Here is a 19,510-nt window from a genome sequence, read left to right as displayed (position 1 = left end):
ATAGAGAAAAATGAAACAAAAATAAGACTTGGAATTATGTGTTTGCAAGGAATGTAATTATAAGCATTGACATTAGAATTAGTCATAGATAGTAATGATATGTCAGGAACCATGTTATCCAAATGTAGATATGGCATAGGGAGATATATCATCAGTTGTAAATGATGAAGTTTCAGGCACATGGATATATACATAGATGGTAAATACCTGAGAGCAGAGGGAAATATTAATATAGTTTAAAATTTTATTATATTTAAAAATGCCAACCAGGTTGAAGAAGTGTCAGTTACCTGTGCCATTATAGGAGAGACAAGGTTTTACTATTCCAAAAATGGGAGTAATCATGTAGGCTTGGTTTCGTAAAGTACTTTTGACCTGATTCCACTTTCTGGGGAATTATTATTATTATTCTGGGATCACTGCAGTCTTATTTTTATTATTACTAGTATATTTGTTTTTGCCCTGGATGTTGCTGAACTTTATGGGAGAATACTAGATAATTATGCCCCCTATAATTCTGCATAAAGCATAGTTTGCAAATTGGAGGCCTCCAGGCGAAATGGACAATCTTTAATGTTGTAAAATTAGTTTCCAGCTAATTTATGTAAAAATCTAGGTTTTTGTTTCTTCCTGAAAAATATGAACTTCCAGCACACTGGACCTTCATTTCATGTTGCAGCAGTGAGGCAAATGGTAGTTCCCATGAAGTAAGGCATAGGTTTTCCAGTTTGTTGCGGTCTTCACACTCATCCAGGGTAAGCTTGACTTTAGAGGGCCTCACTGCTTGCATTTACTCTGTTAATTTTCTGGTCTCTGTGGACATTTGAATTTTTGATTCTTGCCTTACAGAAGCTGGAACATGGATACTGCTTATTTTTGCCTTTCTGTGGCTGTACTGCATCCTTTTACTTTTATTTTCCTAGTTACCTACAGTGATTGGGGGATGGCGTTCATTGTAGACTCACTCTACAAGTCTTCTGTGCCTGTGTTGTAAATTAGATTTTTTAAAATCTTGTGCTCCAGTGACCTCCCTTAAGCTGTCAAGGTAGTGGTAGGATCTTTTCTGTAGGTTTATTCTTGCCTGAGTTTTAAACAGGATGACTCCAGATTTGGTTGTAAGGATTCAGCAAAGTTGATTTCATTGGAGACCATTTTGTACCTCTTTGTTCTAGCATCAAAGCATTTTTAATCTATATCCTGATTTTGAAGGTCTTTTCTTACCATTTTCTAGGTGACTAATGTTATAATTTAGTTTATGCTAATGTATTTGATAGGTAATTGTGATTAGAACATTGTTTATAAATAATATTATTTTGAAAGTATGAGTGGTTATGATGGTGAAAATTTTATCTGCATTAGAATTACTATAAGTACTTTTAAGAAAGTAGACATTTCATTGTTATCATTAAAAACAAACTGTTTAAGGCCCTGCTTGGTTGGAGTGTTGTCCCAGTGCCCCAGGGTCTCGGTTCTACCTCTAGTCAGGCACATACAAGAATCAGCTGATGAATGCATGAATAACTGGAGCAACAGATCCACGTTTCTCTCCTCTCTCTCCTCTCCCCCCCCCCCCCCCCCCCCCTCCCCTCTCCCCTCTCCCCTCTCCCCTCCCCTCCCCTCTCCCCTCTCCCCTCCCCTCCCCTCTCCCCTCTCCCCTCCCCTCTCCCCTCTCCCCTCCCCTCTCCCCTCTCCCCTCCCCTCCCCTCCCCTCTCCCCTCTCTCCTCCCCTCCCCTCTCTCCTCTCCTCTCTCTGTGTCTCTTTGTTTCTCTCTCTCTTTACTCTTTCTCTAAAATCAATACATTGAAGGGTTTTCAGGAACAACTATAAAGGACACATGGACAAAACCAAAGGGTGGGTGGAAGCAGGGGAGGGGAGTGGGTTTGGCAGGGGTGGGGGGTAAATGCAGACAACTGTAATTGAACAACAATAAAATAATTTTAAAAATAAATAAAATATTTAAAAAATCAATACATTAAAATGTAAAGCAAGCTTAATTCTTATGAATATTTTTCTCAATAAAAATATATAATAATTTTTATTCAAACAAAGTGTTGGTGTCTTTAACTGTTCTAATTAAAAATAATGTCTCTTTCTCTCAATGAATAAAGAATTTCAGCAAGATCAGTTCTTATACTGAAAATACTGAGTTATGTAAGCTAATTTTCCACTCTTTTTTAAATTCAAAGACAGGAAAAGAAAACATTCTTGATTTGGTAAGTCCAAAGGAAGTGGACTTACATAAAAAGTAAATTATCGCTGAACTGGAAAATCAGTAAGCAGTTCAGTGATGATGAGAATGAATGAATCTGGGAGCTTAAATGATGCCCCCTAGTTCACTGCAGATTCAAATATATGTCTATTGTTGTGTAACAAATTATCCCAAAATTTAGCAGCTGAAAAATAAAGACATTTATTGTCTTACGCACCCTTTTAGGTGCAGGAATTTTGGAACGGCTTGGGTGGGTGGTTCTGGTTTAGGATCTCTCATGAGATTATGGTTATAGTGTCATCCAGGGCTGCAGACATCTGTAGTTCAGTTGGGTCTGGGGTATCCACTTTCAAGCTCACTCATGTGGCTGTTGGCAGGTAGCTTCACTTACTATATAGGTCTGTCCATACAGCCGTTCACAACATGATTTCCCTACAGTGGTGACCTGAGAGATAAAAGAGCACCCAAGATGGAAGCCACAGTCTTTTATAACATTAACTCAGGTGTGATACTCTCACTCCTTGTGTTTAGTACTGGTCGTACAGATCAACTTTGGTACAGAGTGGGAGGAGACTACATGAGAGTATGAGTAACAGGAGGTGGAAAGCTGCCTGCCACGGTCTACCCTTCAGCCCCCGGTAGTTTATGTCTTTCCCACATGCAGAATAAAGCTGCTTCTCAAGGCCCTCAAATGTCTCATTCTGTTACCATATCATCTCAAATTGTGGAATCTCATCTATAAGTCAGGTCCAGGTAGAGACAGGGTTCTTTCAGTACAGTTCCTTAAACATAGCTCCTTGAGGTCAGTTTTGTCCACTTACCTCTCCTCCCCCCAACATTCAAATATCCCACATGCTGTGGTGGACAGGCATAGGGTAACTGCTGTAGGTATTCTTGTTCCACAAGGGAAAAAACGGAGACACAAAAGTATCACTGGTTCACAGCAGTTCTGAGATCCAGTTGGGCAAATATTGGAAGTTTCTGAATTAGGCCTGAAGCCTGGGAATAGTCATGGTTCTTAGCCTTGCCTCCTGTATTCTTGGTTTAACTACTTTTTTTTCCATGAAAGATAGCAGGTATTTTCAGGCTACTGGTTTCTGCAGCCTGCATTCTGCCAGAGGTCTCTCTTCATTTAAAATACATTAAGTCTTTTAAATATGAAGTAAAAATATATATTAATATTTTATCAGTCTTGTGGAGGTTCTGTGAATTCTATCGAGATAGATTCTTGTAGGCAAAAGCCACACGTACACATTTCTTCCAAGATAAATCCTTGTACACTTTGGGCACCCCCTAAGAAGGCTAAGGGACAATGCCCTCAGGCTTCCTAAAACTTTAATTATTTGAGAGGATCAATAAAACACTCTCTATTCTCTTTAGAGGGCCTTTTGTCTAACTGACTAGTATTTTGAGGTACCACCTTTGGTATTTTTGAGGTTTTAGCAGATTTTTTCAGTCATACCCTCAGCTTCATTTTTGAACCATGTTTTCCTGGCAGTGCCCTGGAATTAATCTTTGCTCAAAATCCGTTTCTTATTTTTATCATCATTTGATTTCTGGAGAGAAATTTTTAATAGACTTTATTTTTAAATGAGTTCTAGGTTCAGAGTAAAATTGAGTGGACAGTTCAGAGATTCCCCGTATCTGTACTACTCCCACACTTGCACAGGCTCCTCAACTATCAACATCCTGCATCAGGGTGGCGCATTTGTTGCAGCCGATTAACATAGCATTGACATACCGTTATTGGCCAACGGCCATAGATTACATTAGGGCTTAGTCTTACCATAGCACATTCTGTGGGTTTGAGAAAATGTAGAGTGACATGTACCTACCATCACAGTATCATACAGAATAGTTTGACCTAAAATAGATTTACTGCCTGTCATCCTTCCTTCTCTCCTACCCACCCCTCAACTGCTGTTTTTTTTTTTTAATGGCTCAATGGTTTTGCCTTTTCTAAAATATTATGTAGTGAGAATCATATAGTATGTAGCCTTTTCAGATTGGCTCCTTTTGCTTAGTAGTATGCATTTGTTTCCTTCTTCTTTTTATGGCTTGAAAGCTCATTTCTTTCAGTGCCAAGTAGTATTCTATTGTGTGGAGGTATGTACCACTGCTGATGTATTCCTTCACCTACCGAAGGACATCTTGGTTATTTCTAGGCTTGGCATTAATGAATAAAGCTGCTATTAAAGATCTGTGTTCGTGTTTTTGCAAGTTTTCAGCTGATGGGGGCAAATACCAAGGAGAGTGATTCCTGGATTATAGGGTGGGAGTATATTTAATTTTGTAAGAAGTTATCAAATTGTCTTCCAATATGGCTGTACCATTTTGCAGCATTTGAAGTTGTCAGTGTTTAGGATTTTGGCCGATCTAAGAGGTGTGTAGTGGTGTCTTCTCAGTATTGTAATAATTTATAATCTTCTAGTGACATGTTGAGCATCTTTTCATTATCTTATTTGCCATTGGTATATCTTTGGCACAGTGTCTGTTCAAGTCTTTTGCCCATTTTTAAAATTGAGTTGTTTTTTTACTGTGCAGTTTTAAAGAATTTGTTGTATATTTTCAGTAGGATACCTTTATCAGATATGTCTTTTGCAAATAGTCTGTAGCTTGTATTTTCATTCTCTACCAGGGGTGTCCAACCTTTTGGTGTCTCTGGGCCACACTGGAAGAAAAAGAATTGTCTTGGCCACACATTAAATACACAAACACTAATTAAAACTGATGAGCAAAATAAAGGTTTTAAGTAAATTAACGATTTTGTGTTGGGCCACATCCATAGCCATTCTGGGCTGCATGAGGCCTGTGGGCTGCGGGTTGGACACCCCTGTTAGACAGTATCTTTTCTAAAGCAAGTCTTTTTTCCTTTTTTTTAGAGTCCTTTCACTATTTTTTCTCTTGCTTCTCACATTTCACTATAATTATCAAAGAGAACCAGGTGGCACACTCAACACTCTGGTTGGAAATCTCCTTAGCAAGACCAGCCACTTCATTAGGTACATTTTCTACTTTCTGTATAACTCTGTGGGACAGTATTATTAATGTGTCTTCCACTACATAACAAGAATCCCCCCTTCCTTGAGTTTCCAATAACATTTACTTTGCTTTCTTACAAGTTCTCACCCACAGCCTTATCAAAGGCCATGGGACTTCTATTAACAGGTTTTTCAGGGTGTTTTAGGCTTTCTCCAGCACTCTTCTCAGAGCCCCTTGCCTGGTTCCAAAGCCACTCTCATATTTTAGTTTCGTGAAATAACAACATTCCACTTCCAGGTACCAAAATGTGCATGTATTGATGCTCTGAAAGAAATGCTTATGTCCTACTTTTTAAGGTTTCTGTAAGACAAATCATATGGGTCACTGACTCAGCAAAATTTGAATTTGCAGCTTTGAAGGAAAGAGTGGGACTTTGGTAATTGGGATGGGTACATGTGGGCAGATTCTGATGGAGCTGGGGGCCTTGGATCACTCAATTCTGTTGCACCTCTTTTTGTCAGTAGAAGCAGTCTTCCTATTCCTTCCCAGTAAGTCTATATTTAAGATATAAATTTACTGTATTTTAGAAATGTATCTTTGATATAGTGTATTTTAATTGTAAGTTTTATTAAATTTGCCTTTGGCACAAATGTCTGAATTCTTTCCATATTTGTTGTTACTGGTTTATTTTTTAAATTCCTTTTCTTAATTTAGGTGTTCCCTATTCAGTTGAATACCTTGTGGGATTAATTTCTGTTCTCTAGTGAATTTATTTTAGTTTACACCTCTTCTCTTGTTTTTTTTTTTCTGAATGATTCTTATTCCAAATTGACATTTTTGTTGGCTAACTGACTAGGAGGATTCTTGAGTTTAAGAAGTCAACTCCAAAATATTGATTATGTCAGGAATCATTTTAAAATGGAAGGGATATATCTACTTTTTGTACTATTTTAGGACTTCACACAAGCCTAATGTATATTATGCAGTGTATAAGCACTATTAAAATAGAAGCTGGGATTGTGAGAACTCACCTCTATGCCCTTCTATTGTATAATTTTATGTTTTGAATCTTTAAACGTGCTTTAAATAATTCTCCTTTACTCAGTGATCTTTAAAATGTCAGCACTGGAAGTGTGCAGCTTACTTTGGGATTTGTGTGTGTGTGTGTGTGTGTGTGTGTGTGTGTGTGTGAGAAACCAGGTTTATATCAACAAATATAATGAGTGTTGTCATTAAAAACTAAACAAAACCCGTCAGCCACATTAAGAGCAATGCTACAAGTTTATAGAAGCTCTGCCAATTTATTTTTAGTAGGACTGCACGTAGTAACTTAGGGACTAAATAGTGCCTGAGGCCTTATAGCAAAAATCTGTGGCCTTCACCTGGTAACTCAGTTGGTTAGAGCGTTGTCCCAATACGCTAAGGTTGCAGGTTTGTTTCTGGTCAGGACACATACAAGAATCATTCAGTGAATGAATAGATAAGTGGAACAACAAATCAGTGTTTCTCTCTTTCTCTCCTTTTCTCTCTCCTTCTACCCCCTTCCTTCCTTTCTTTCTTCCCTCACACCCTCTCCCTTTCTTCCTTCCTCCCTTCCTTTCTCTCTAAATCAATTAAAAAATAAATTAATAAATCCTAAAAAATTTTTATGGATAATATTTCAAATGAACAAAATACAGGCTTATTTAAAATAAAACATGGGCCTTTAAATATACACTTAGACTAAGCATTGGCGCTAATTCTTTGTTAGTTCAGGCAGCTTTATAATTTTCTTACTGCTAATTTGTGTACCAATAAAGGATGGTTGAATCAACATCTGTTTTTCAGTGAAAGGAAGTTTAACACTCATGCAGAAAAAGCAGTATTTTCAGCATTTGTCATTTAAACAAATAGAAATGAGTTTAACAAAATGTTATGTTCAGACAAAGCACCAGATAAAATGTTTTACAGTTATTTTATTCTCATTCTAACAAGTCCTCTCTCCAGTGGCTGCTGCTACAGCATTTTCTTTTTTCACCTTATTTTGGGAAAACAAGAAAAGTTATTTTTTTTCTCTCAGAGTTAAAGCCCATTTTGTGTCATGTTGAAGGACTAGCAGATGATCTTCCTTGAGAAATATGCCTCTGTGACTAGATGAGCTCATCTTTTAGTAGCTGGGGGGTAGATAATTCTGAATTGAATTCTAAGTTCTCATCTTTCATTTTCAAGTTGCTCATAACTGCCCCTTATGCCAACATTTTAAAATTTTAGTCGCTTGTATATCATCAAAAGCAGATTTTACTTGTTATATTTACTAAGGCCAGTATATAAAGCAAAGAACAAAAACATAAATGACAGTTGACATTTTCAGAAGTATGTCATTGTATTTTAAAATATTTTATTACAAAGTTTTGGGATATTTTTTCACACAGGTTTAAAAAACATTTACAGTTTGTCTCTTTAAGTAGCTGATGAGGAAGCTTTTGAGGAAATTCATTTTTATTCAAAATAATGTTAATATTTCAAAACATGGAAGGAGTCAGTTGAGCTTTAATAATGCCATATTTTACTCCTATGTAATTGTTTTGAAATTTACTCAATACCAGTTCATCCTTCATTCTTACATCTTCTTCTTCTACTAGGGCTTATTGTCAGCAGGACCCAAAACTTCTGGCTAAATAGATGGAACTAGACATTCAGCTTTATGTTTAGAGGAAAATGCCCCAAAGAGCAAATTATAAAAGGTGGTGCTACTAAAATTATAGTATTCTTTTTCTTTTAATGTTTTTCTTTATTATTTATTTTAAAATATATTGGTGATAAAAAGATTATATGCAAACAGGATCTGTTTGTGATTATATGTACATTATATATCAGTTCAAAAGTGGCCATTCTATGCAATTATAAACCATAATGATAGAATGAACAACTAAATTCACCACTAATCCCAGACTCAAAACACTATCAATAACTTGCATTGACCTATGTGTTTCTTCTGGTCTCATGTCTTCCCACTTTCCAAAGGTAACTACTATTCTGAATTTTGTGTTTTTCTTAAGGTTTTTCTTAAAGCTTCATCATTTAAATGGTGATAGCAATAAATTGTTTTAGTTTAGTTTGTTTTTGAACTCTGTATAAATGGTATTATACTGTACGTAGTTTCCTGAGACTTGGTTGTTTACTCAATATTGTTTTTGGAAAGCCTGTCCATGTTTTTGAGTGCAAGTCTGGCTCCTTCATTTTCACTGCTATTACTGTTCATGTCTATTAATATACTACAGTGTGTCTGCCCTTCTATAGTTAGAGACCAGCCTTTTCCAGGTGTGAGCACCAGACTTGAAGATGGCCCTCAATGATCTTTGCTTCTTACTATTATGCCTTTGTGTAGATGCCTTCCTGTAGTGAACAGGGTTTAGCTTCTGTGCCAGTAGAGTTATTGAGGAAGTGATAGTGAGACTTTTGTGGCTTTCCCTTAGCTTTCTTGGCTCTATCTGGAGAAAGCCAGAAGCCATGTCACAGTGATACTCAAGCAGACCTGTGAATAAACCCATATGGCGAGGTATTGAGGCTTCTAGCAACAATATCACCAATAATTTATCTGTGTGAGTGAGGCATTCGTAGCCCCATTCAAGCCTTCTGTTGACTCCAAACCTTGCCAGTATCTCTTGATTACAACTTGATGAACCTGAGTCACGACCCCCCAGCTGAGCTGCTCTCAAATTTCTGATTCATAGAAATGGAGAGATTATAAATGTTTATTGTTTTGGCAACTGTATACTTGTTATCAGCTATAAGTAATTAATAAGCTGGCTTTTTAATGATGTGAACATTTTGTGAACATTTTCATACCTGTTTCCAGACGTGTATGTACAAGACCAGGTAATGGACCAAGGTGTAAGATGGGGTTGAAGACTATGAGAATGTTTAACTTGAAGATCTCATGCCGATTTTTCAAAGTTATTTTACTGATTTATATTTTGACAAGCAATGTCAGTCAGAATCTCTATTATATTCCATTCTCTTTAACTTTTGGTACTGTCCGACTCTAATTTTTTCTAGCTTGGTAAGTATAAAATATTTCATTACAGTAGTATATCCTGTCCCAACACCAAAACAGTAGCATTCTATATTTTCTCCTAAAAAGTGTAACATTTTGATTTTCACATTTATACCCTTAATCCATCTCACCACTGCCACCATGTAATGTCAGTATATGGAATGAGATAGGTATTTACTTTAATTTTTTTATTAAGCTGTTAAACAATTGTCCCAATTACTGAAAAGTCCATTTGCCCCCCTTGTCTTCTGTGTCCTGTGGATCTGTTACGTGGATCTGTTTTGGAGCTTCATTCTGTTGGTCAGTTTGCTTATTCCAATACTAATTACATAGTGTCTAGTTCTTTTTGATTCTAGAAAATCATTTTTCTTCATTTTTCTTGTCAGTTGTTTTAGGTGGTCATATCAGCTGCAAATAATGATAACTTTGTTTTCCTATTTTCAATTTTTATACTTTTTTTTCTGTATATTATACTGGATATAACCTCCAGAAAACTTGGACTAGAAATGGTAATAGTAAAGCGATAACGATGCACATTCTCTGCTGGTACCTGATTTTGAAGAAAATATTTTTAACATATTACCAAGAAGAGTAATTTTACTGTCATTTTTTTTATTTTTGTTGTTTGTTTTGAATCCCTGAATCATGTTAAGGATTTTCCTTTTTATTCCTAATTTGCTATGACGTATCTTCCAAAAATGAGTAGTGGATTATATCAAATATTTTTTGTGCAGATATTGACATCATTATGGCTTTCTTCCTTTATGGTTAGTTAATTTATAGATAATTCTAATATTTTATAATGTACTTTCTGACTTTAGTTATTCTCAACAGGTCAGCCTCTCTGGGGGCTTTAGTATAATGTTGCAAGTGAAGTCTAATGGTAAAATTCTTCACCCTTGTGGCCATAGGAAGGGATTCTACCACCTTGTGCTTATGTAGACAGTAGCAATGAGAGCTCTTTGGCATTGTGTGTTTAAGCATAGATCTATTAACATAAATGGCTTAATGTTTCACAAAGTATCCTTGTGCTGACACCTTTGGTGCCGCAGAGTTAATTTCCTGTAATTAATAGTTTGGCTAAGTGATGGTTGTCTTCTGTGGGGGAAAATATTTTGTGGGAGCCAGGAGAGTTCAAATCTTTGTTTTTGAAATAAGAGAATTTTGCTGCCTCAAATCCTTTGTTAATTTAGGCAAGGTATGAATTGTGTGTACTGTTTTCTGAATAAAATAAATAATCACTGTAACTAATATGGTAGCTTAAACAGGTTACTTGAAGTTTCAAATTCCTAATTCTCTCTTTTAAATATCAGATATGTGTACTATCACAGCAGTGTAGAGACTCCTCATATCTTGCTTAGTTCGTCTCCTGTTAGTCCCAGGTTGTGTGTATTGTTAAAATATGGTACAAACATGAAATTCTAGAAAACACTATCTCTTCGTAAATAACTGAGAAATTCTAGACCAAAAAGAAATTCATTCTGAAGGTACTAGAATAACATTCTTGGTTGTTGACATATTTAGGTAAAGTCAGGCTTCACAGAGATTGTTCCCTTAAAAAACAATAAGGAGTCACTGCTGGTAGACATCAGTTAAGAGTGGAACTTAAGTGTCTTATTTGCAATATAACTGTGATCTCCACAATGCATATCTTTGCCATTAAACTTTATTGCTGGTGTTACTAGTATAGTTTACTGGGCTTAAGAGTAAATTGCTTGATTATATGCTCAAGTTTTTCTTCATTCTTTTTCTGTAATAAATGGTATGTTTCTCACTTTGAAGTTAGTACAATGTGTGGGATCAGTTGAAATAATCAAATGATAATATTAATACAGCAGTTACTACAAATTTCAGTTCCTCTTAGAAGTTGGCTAAAAGTGGGGTGCTATTAGGTGATATGTGGCCAAGGAATTAACTAAAGCATGACCAAAATGAATCAGTGCTCACGACCAGATTGTCATTGGAAGCTGTGTGTAAGGCACAATGACAGGCCATGGAGGCAAACTACCACTGACAAAGAATCCCCAGTGCAAAGAATTAGAACAAGTTAGAAGTGAGCTCTTTATTTACAAAACTTTATATATAATGTTCACCTTGTATACCTAGGAAATAATGTGTTTGCCCCACATGTATAGGTAGAACAGGCCTAGGTAGTTGCCAACCTGGCTCTGGTGAGAGGGATGGTAGGGACATTTGAAGAGAGACGTCCTTTGAGTCTGCCTGAAGTGCCCTTATCACACCTGTTTCATGGAAAGAAAAGAGAAGAGTGAGTGAAACGGTCGGTCCTTTTCCCTTTCAACACTGGGCCTTGACCCACTTTAGCATATAGGTATGGAGAAGAAGAGATGGCTAGAGAGAGTCATTTAATACACAAAGGCACACTACAATGCAAACTTACCTCTTTGGGACTACTGGAATCATCACTTCAGATGGAACCATGCACCCATTAGTAGTCACTCCTCATTCCCTGCCCCCACCAACTTCCAAAAACATTCATCTGCTTTCTCTTTCTGTGAGTTGCCTATTCTGGACATTTTCTGTAAATAGAATTATATAATATATGATCTTTTGTAACTGGCTTCTTTCACTTGGCATAATGTTTTCAAGGTCATGTTGTAATATGTATCAATGCTTCATTACTTTTTAATTAAAAATGTGCTGTTGTGTGGATATAGTACATTTTGTTTATCCTATCATCGCTTGATAAACTTTAAAGCTGTTTCTGCTTTCTGGCAATTATGAGTATTTGTGTATAAGTTTTGGTATGGGATGTGTGTTTTCATTTCTCTGATGTGTATACCTAGAAGTGGAACTGCTGGCTCATGTGGTAAATCTATGTTTAATGTTTTGAGGAGATGACAAACTTTTCAAAACCGGCCGCACCAGTTTACATTCCTACTAACTATGTACAAGGACTCCATTTTCTGCACATTGTCACCAACACTTGTTATTGTCTTTCTTGTTTATAGGCATGCTATAAACATGGGGTATGAGGTGGTTGGTGTTTTATTGTCTTTGATTTGCATTTTCCTAGTGACTAGTGATATTGAACACATCTCTTTGCACATTTGTATATCTTCTTTGGAGAAATGTGTATTCTTTTTCCATTTTTAAAATTAGATTGTCTTTTTATTATTGACTTGTCAGAGTTCTTTATACATTTTATATACATCTTGTTTCAACATCAGAAGGCTTTTTTTTTAACATTTGGAAAAAAGGCATTTAGAAAAGTACATTGTCACAGCTTGGATTTTTCAGAAGCAGTTGCTGAGACAAATTTGGGGTGGAGGATGTTTATTATTAGAGATGGACATTTGTGACAAGAAGGACAACAGAATTGGTCAGAAGGGGAAGTAGAACTTACTGCAGGCCTGATAAAACCTCAGCCATCCTGGCAGAGAGCTCTGGAGCAAATCTGCCTGTCAGAGTTGTCCTGCCTCAGGCTGAAACGGCTGGGCCTTCCTGTTGCCACCTGCCTTAGTGAGTAAGCATCAACCTGCAAAAGGTGTGACCTAGAGTGAGACAATTCTGCATCTGTGGCGGACTAATGTGGTGAACAACTGCAGGCTGTTTGCTGACTGCACTCCCTGCAGCTGAGCAGCAGGTTCCCCTTGAAGGGGCATCTGGAGAGTTCACCTTAGTGTCTACCGCATGCATGTTGTATTTTAATATCTAGTTTAGACCTTGAATCCACAAAGCTTAGAAAAGTTGCTACTAAGCACATTTATGGGATAAGAAAATTGGATGCAGCCTTTGTGAATATGTTATTACTGCTATTTTATAGTATTGAATACTTTGAAATCTAAGAAGGTAGTTTCTACTTTTTCAATTTGGCCTGGAGTTATGTGCATTCATAATATTAATTGTGTTTTATTGTTTATGTTTACTATACAATTAGAGTGCCCTAAGCAGCTTATATGACACTTATATTTGACCCATAAAATAGAGGCTACTATGTGTTTGACATAGTATGTTTTTCTAAGATTTTGAACATATCTTTGTTTTGAGAATTATTCTTTCCTTGGCCTTCTCTCTGCTATTTCTGCCCCATGTTATGAGAACTTCCTAAAAGACTACTTAAATTAAATTATTTTTTCTTGAGGGGGGGTGGGTTAAAACTGAGAATTGTCTTAAGAATATTCTTAGTCTTTGTTTAGTTTTTTAGCATTATGTTCTAGCATTATCTTGCAGACATTCTAAAATCTTTGCATTTCATACTCCTTAACTTTTGACTCTTTTGTATGTAGCAAACCTACTGTCTAAGACAATTTTGGTTGATTTTATATATTTTTATGTGTGTGTGTGTGTATAAAAATTAACTACCTCCAACTTGCTCAAACTCCAACTTGTGATTCTTTCTGATCATATAAATTAGTGCACACGAGTGAAAACCTATAGAATAAAGAAACCAGAATTGTTTTTCTAGTTGAAGTTGAGTGGTTTGACTCTGCCAGCGTAGTAGAGTTGAAGGAGCTCAGAAGGAAGTGTCAGAAGGTCAGAGTTAGAATCTCAGCCACCCCCTTACCATCTGGGTTGCCTTAACCAGGTTACTTAGCTTCTCAAAGCCCTGGATGCCACGTCTCTAAAATGTAGCTATGTCAGTCCCTGGGTGCCATATCTCTAAAATGTAACTGTGCCTACCCCGCCCAGTTGTGGTGATGACCTAATAAGATAATGGACCTGAAAGGACTTGGCGACTTTGTGGCCAACGTGTGCATTCAGGAGATAGTTGGGACAGTGTTCTTCTTTGGATACAACTTTAATATAAATGAGGGTGGAACTCACAGCCTTGAACCTTTTCCAGACATGCAGTTTAACAAAAGTAGAAAGGAATATAAACAAATTATATGAAAAATTAATTTAAATTCCATTATGATTCTCTTTTATATAGTTTGGAAACCTGCCAGCAGATATTTATTGTGGAGTTTTATTATGTGTTCATAGAATTTCATCCAAAAGTTTCTCATTCCTGTAAATTGGACTGATTTGGATATCCTTAGAATTGGAGCACAGATTAATTGGAAATCAATTAGTTCTGACTTAAGTGTATTCCAGATATTTATACAGGCACTTATAGTTTGCAAAATGTTTTTATGTGCATTCTTTCATAAAATCTTTATAATTGCCCTATAAAAAGGATAAAAAGGAAGGTTTTTTTTTGTGGTTATTATTCCCATTACTTAGGTTAGAGAAGTGACTTTCTCAAAGTCACTCACGTACTAGATGGTAGAATTGAGATTTTAAAAATACCTGATTTTCTCATTTTGAACCTACAATGTCACATTGCTTGTGAAACTAAGGAATTATTTTACATGGGCTTGGTTTGGAACCAGGTATTCTTAGTCTGAGCCAATTTTTGATCCAAACATAGATTCCATTCTCCATAGAAGCCACTGTTTTCTATGCACCAAAAGCTCCCGTTATCCTGGGCTTTGTCTTCCAGGTCTGTTCCAACCTGATGCCCCTGTTCTCTAGCCTCTTCCCCTGTGTCTCTGTGTCTGTGTACACATACACAATCCAAAACATCTAGTTTTTACGCTGTTGCCTTGTAACTATAAACTGTAATAATATGTAAGCAATATACACAATACTCCTGGGTTTATTCTGAATTAACCTTTGCTGATGAGCAACTTCTGAATAACACGGATATTTTAGCTATAATTCGGGTAGGTCATTTGGTTTCTCACAAATCTTTGGTACCAATTCACATACTGTACTTTCAATTGCAAGTAGGCTATTATGAGCTGGATTTCCAGAATGTGACTTAGTGAGCATAGATTCTTTGGGACCAGACCAGCTCCGGGAGTTCTAGGAATTAACACAATTTTACTTGTCTTGTGATATATTTTGTATATTCATTATTGCTCTTAGAATTTGAAGTGGAAAGGCCTTCTGTTGCACAAATTATCTATATCTAGTTCTCATTTATACTTGCCTAAAAACAAACAGGCCTAAAACTAAGGCTTCTCTATGTCTTTCTGTAGTTTTTATAAGTGCTCAGGCCATATTTTGAGCAAACAGGGCAAAAAGAAATACTCTACTGCTTCATGTTTTGAAATGCTGACTAGATTAAGATTACACATGACAAGTTATTTACAGCTTTATTTATACATGCTGGATTCTCTGTTGGAATCATAGAAGAGAAGAAGATATGATAATTGCTTTGTATAGTTCACAGAATGAAATCGCAAACTGAGATGTTTTGAATCTAGTTTATACTGTAACCATTTCTAGGAAACCATATTTAAACAGCAGTGGTTATCATGAAGTATACAACATGTCAACTGTGTCTCAGTTCATATCAGTAAAAACCTTCCACCACTTTATTCCCTATAACCTAACCTTCATCAGATAATACTAAATAAACTATGTCGAGTGCACATATTAATATATATCAAAGGTATCAAGCAGCTTGCTGGCTGCATTTTCAGTGGTGTTTATCTGTGGTCATACAGATTATAACTCTGAATTTTTATTAGGAAGACTAAATTGAGAATTTGTAATGTTCCTGATTTAGTTTCACCAGCTGTGCCACTGTGGTGGAAAATAACTGGAGAGGGTAAAAATGTAACTGAATAAGAGAGCAACAAACAAATGGCTTTTGCTTTGTATTTACCTGCTTCACATCTGCTGCTGTAAGGTTTAGGGTTTCATATAGTAATTAGTAGTTTCTTAACTTCTATATCATCACTTCAGTGAATTGTAATGTCTATTTTTAGTTTTCTCCTATAAACTAAGAATATGATTGTTAATTGATATTTAATCTTGGGAATCTTGAAAATGATTCTTTTAAAATTGAATCTTTTCTTATTCCTCTATCTTTTACTCATTTATTTGTAAATTTGACAAGTATCTGTTGAGCTACACATGCGCCAGACATTGACCTAGGGACAGACATGATACCTGTCCTCATGGAGATCAAAGTCTGGAGGGAGGATGTGTTATTAAACATTGTAGAGTACATAGAGCTTTTTAAAAGCCTTATTGAGATATAATTGACATATAGCATTATGTAAGTTTAAGGTATACAATGTGCAGATTTGATATACTATATATTATAAAATGATTACCACAATAAGGTTGGTTAACACACCCCTCACCGTACATAGTTACCTTTGTGTGTGTGTGATGAGAATGTCTAAGATCTCTCTTAGCAGCTTTCAAGTACACAGTGTACTATTGCTAACTGTAGTTGCCGTGCTATGCATTAGGTCCCTAGAACTTTAAAATATGAATCTCGAAATGATTCTAGCACCAAAAATATTTTATAATTTCACTTTCATTTAAACAGTCACAATGAAATAATAGTATAAATTGTTATGTTTAGAAATCAGACATGTCGAGGATAATAGAAAATAACCGAACACTTTATATTTAGAAGAATTATACTGAATTGGCAAAGGGATTGAGTAAAAAATGCAAGAAGTCCCTTGTAGATAGTTATTTTAGCTGTAGAATTGCTAGCAAAGAGCACTGTGTAGAATCATTCATTATGAACAGTTTTATTTATTTTGTATAACAAGGAGTTGCTGGTAAAACGTGCACAAACTTGTAGTCAGTCAAAAGACTGATAAGAATAATTCTTGACGTATTGTAAGTAGATAGCCCTTACAAATATTGCTTGTATGTAGTAATGTTGCAGCTGTCAGTCAAAGTCTTATATATTTTATTTGTGGTTATTTGGCAGTTCGATTTGGCAGCTATAGAGGGAGCCCCTACTTGGACCATGGCCATGTCTGTTTGACTCACCACTCACCCTTGTGTTTTGCATATTGCCCACCCTGTAGTCTAGGATATGTTACCTAAAGAAATGTAGACACATTTCACTTATGTAGAATTTATACAGTTTTAAGTTAACTAATCACAGAAGAAAAGTACATCCATGTTAAGTAACAGTACTTTCCCAATCAAAAATAGTGTTATGTTGTAGTTGTTGCTATTAGGAAACCTCACACCACTGAGAAGCAATAATACTGCTAGTAATAGCAATATCAGCTGCATATACCTTCTATAATATTAGTTCTTAACCATTATTATATGAGCAATATTTTATAAAGGAGGAAACTGAAGATTTGGGGTACTAAGTCACTGTGTCCCTGGCTCAGAGCTATTATTAAGTGGTGAGGCTGGATACATTTACAACAATTAAAAAATACAAGCCAACAGATATTGAGATCATAATTATGCACCAGGCACTGTACTAAATGTTTTACATTTAACCTCAGTGACACTATGAGGGCTGCATGATTATCAGTTCTGTTTGATAAATGTGGAAAATGAGTTACCCAGAAGTTAAGCAATTTGTCAAAGGCATTTGGCTAGTTAGCGGTAGAGCTCGAATGCTCTTCCTCTCATACCACTCCACCTACATCCAGCATTGAGATAAGGGCAGCATTGAGTTATGTCTGTGGAACTTTCATAGTTTAAGAATGTTATTTTTGGTATTAGTTTTTAAAAATACAGTAATATCTGCTGTACTCTGCTGATTATGAAAATGCCTCAGTTTTAAAGATAATTATAAAATGTACCTCTGAATGGAAACATTTGCTTAGTGGGTAGCAAATCAATTGGGTTCCTCAGTCAGAGGAATATTCTAGTGTATTATTGTCCTGAACGTAGTTTTTATATAATTTTACTAACAGTTATGTATTGACTAAATTAGTTTAATTTTTTTCATTGTATAGGTTGCATTTTTTTTCTTTTAATTTAGGAATAGTGCTTTTTTTCTACTTTTACTGTGCATGAAAACCATAAGAAAGCTATTTGTAGTTTAAATACAGAGATAAACTTTGATAAATTATAATTTATGTTATTACTGATTACTGGATTGCCATTTATATAGCATAGTTTGCAGACATTAAATGTAACATAGTTTCATTTTTAATTAAATTTATTGGGGTGACATTGGTTAATAAGCTTATATAGTTTCAGGTGTGCATTTCTATGATACATGATCTGTATATTGCATTGTGTTCCCACCTCCCAAAGTCACATCCTCTTCCATCACCGTATATTTGGCCCCCTTTACCCTTTATTATTCTCCCACTCCCCTTTCCTCTGGTAACCACCATACTGTGGTCTGTGTCTATGATTTTCAGTTTTATATCCCACATAGGATTGAAATCATATGGTTCTTGGCTTTTTCTTTTTCTTTCTTTTTAATTTATTTTAGAGAGAGGGGAAGTAAGGGAGAGAAACATTGATATGCAAGAGAAACATCAGTCAGTTGCCATGCCCTCAACCAGGGATCTGGCCTGCAACCCTGTGCGCTGAGTAGGAATCAAACTGGAGACCTTTTGGTTTGCAGATGACCAGTGAGCCACACCAGTCATTGTGCTTAGATTTTTCTGACTGACTTATTTTGCCTAGCATAATATTTTCAAGGTACATTGTTGCAAATAGCAGTATTTCATCTTTCCTTATGGCTGAGTTATATTCCATTATGTATATGTACCACATCTTCTTTATCCAATCGTCTATCGAAGGTTACTGTGGTTGTTTCCATAATTTCATTGTCAAAAGGGCTAATTTTTTTCTTTAAAGTTATGTTTTGAATTACATTAGAGGTAATTTATAGCTACTTTTTATATTTATGTACTTTTTTCCTTCTGATGTCTGTATGTTCCAGGAGAAGAAATTCTGACCTTGTAAATGGCATATCTTACAATTTATTTTAAAAGAAATTTAAAGTTTTTGAAACTACTTGGGAATTTTTTTTTTATGAAATGGGTTTAATTTTTTTTTAAGGTTTTATTTACTTATTTTTTTAGAGAGGGAAGGGAGAGAGAGAGAGAGAGAGAGAAAGAGAGAGGGAGAGAGAGAGGGAGAGAGAGAGGGAGAGAGGGAGAGAAACATCAATGCGCAGTTGCTGGGGGTCATGGCCTGCAACCCAGGCATGTACCCTGACTGGGAATCGAACCTGCGACACTTTGGTTCGCAGCCCGCACTCAATCCACTGAGCTACACCAGCCAGGGCGGGAATGTTTTTTAATTAGATGATAAAGAACTAAACCTAAATACTGCCCTAGCTGGCATAGCTCAGTGGATTGAGCGCGGGCTGCAAACCAAAGTATCACAGGTTCGATTCCCAGTCAGGGCACATGGTTGGGTTGCAGGCCACAGCCCCCAGCAACCACACATTGATGTTTCTCTCTCTCTCTCTTTCTCCCTCCCTTTCCTCTCTAAAAAATAAATAAATAAAATCTTAAAAAAAAGAACTAAACCTAAATAGTAAGTTTTGCTGAATTCAATTTAGCAACATTGGGAACTGTATGTACTATAA

General features: G+C 36.0%; 1 protein-coding gene across 5 annotated transcripts in view; it reads left to right on the top strand.

The window, feature by feature from the left end:
* Positions 1-19,510, top strand: part of FAM172A (family with sequence similarity 172 member A) — a 410,616-nt gene that overhangs the window by 9,831 nt on the left and 381,275 nt on the right. The window lies entirely within an intron of this gene.

Source organism: Phyllostomus discolor, chromosome 3 (genome assembly GCF_004126475.2).
Source record: "Phyllostomus discolor isolate MPI-MPIP mPhyDis1 chromosome 3, mPhyDis1.pri.v3, whole genome shotgun sequence".
Lineage (NCBI taxonomy): Eukaryota > Metazoa > Chordata > Mammalia > Chiroptera > Phyllostomidae > Phyllostomus > Phyllostomus discolor.
The sequence above is the reverse complement of the archived record's forward strand: the minus strand, read 5'-3'. Positions and strand labels throughout refer to the sequence as shown.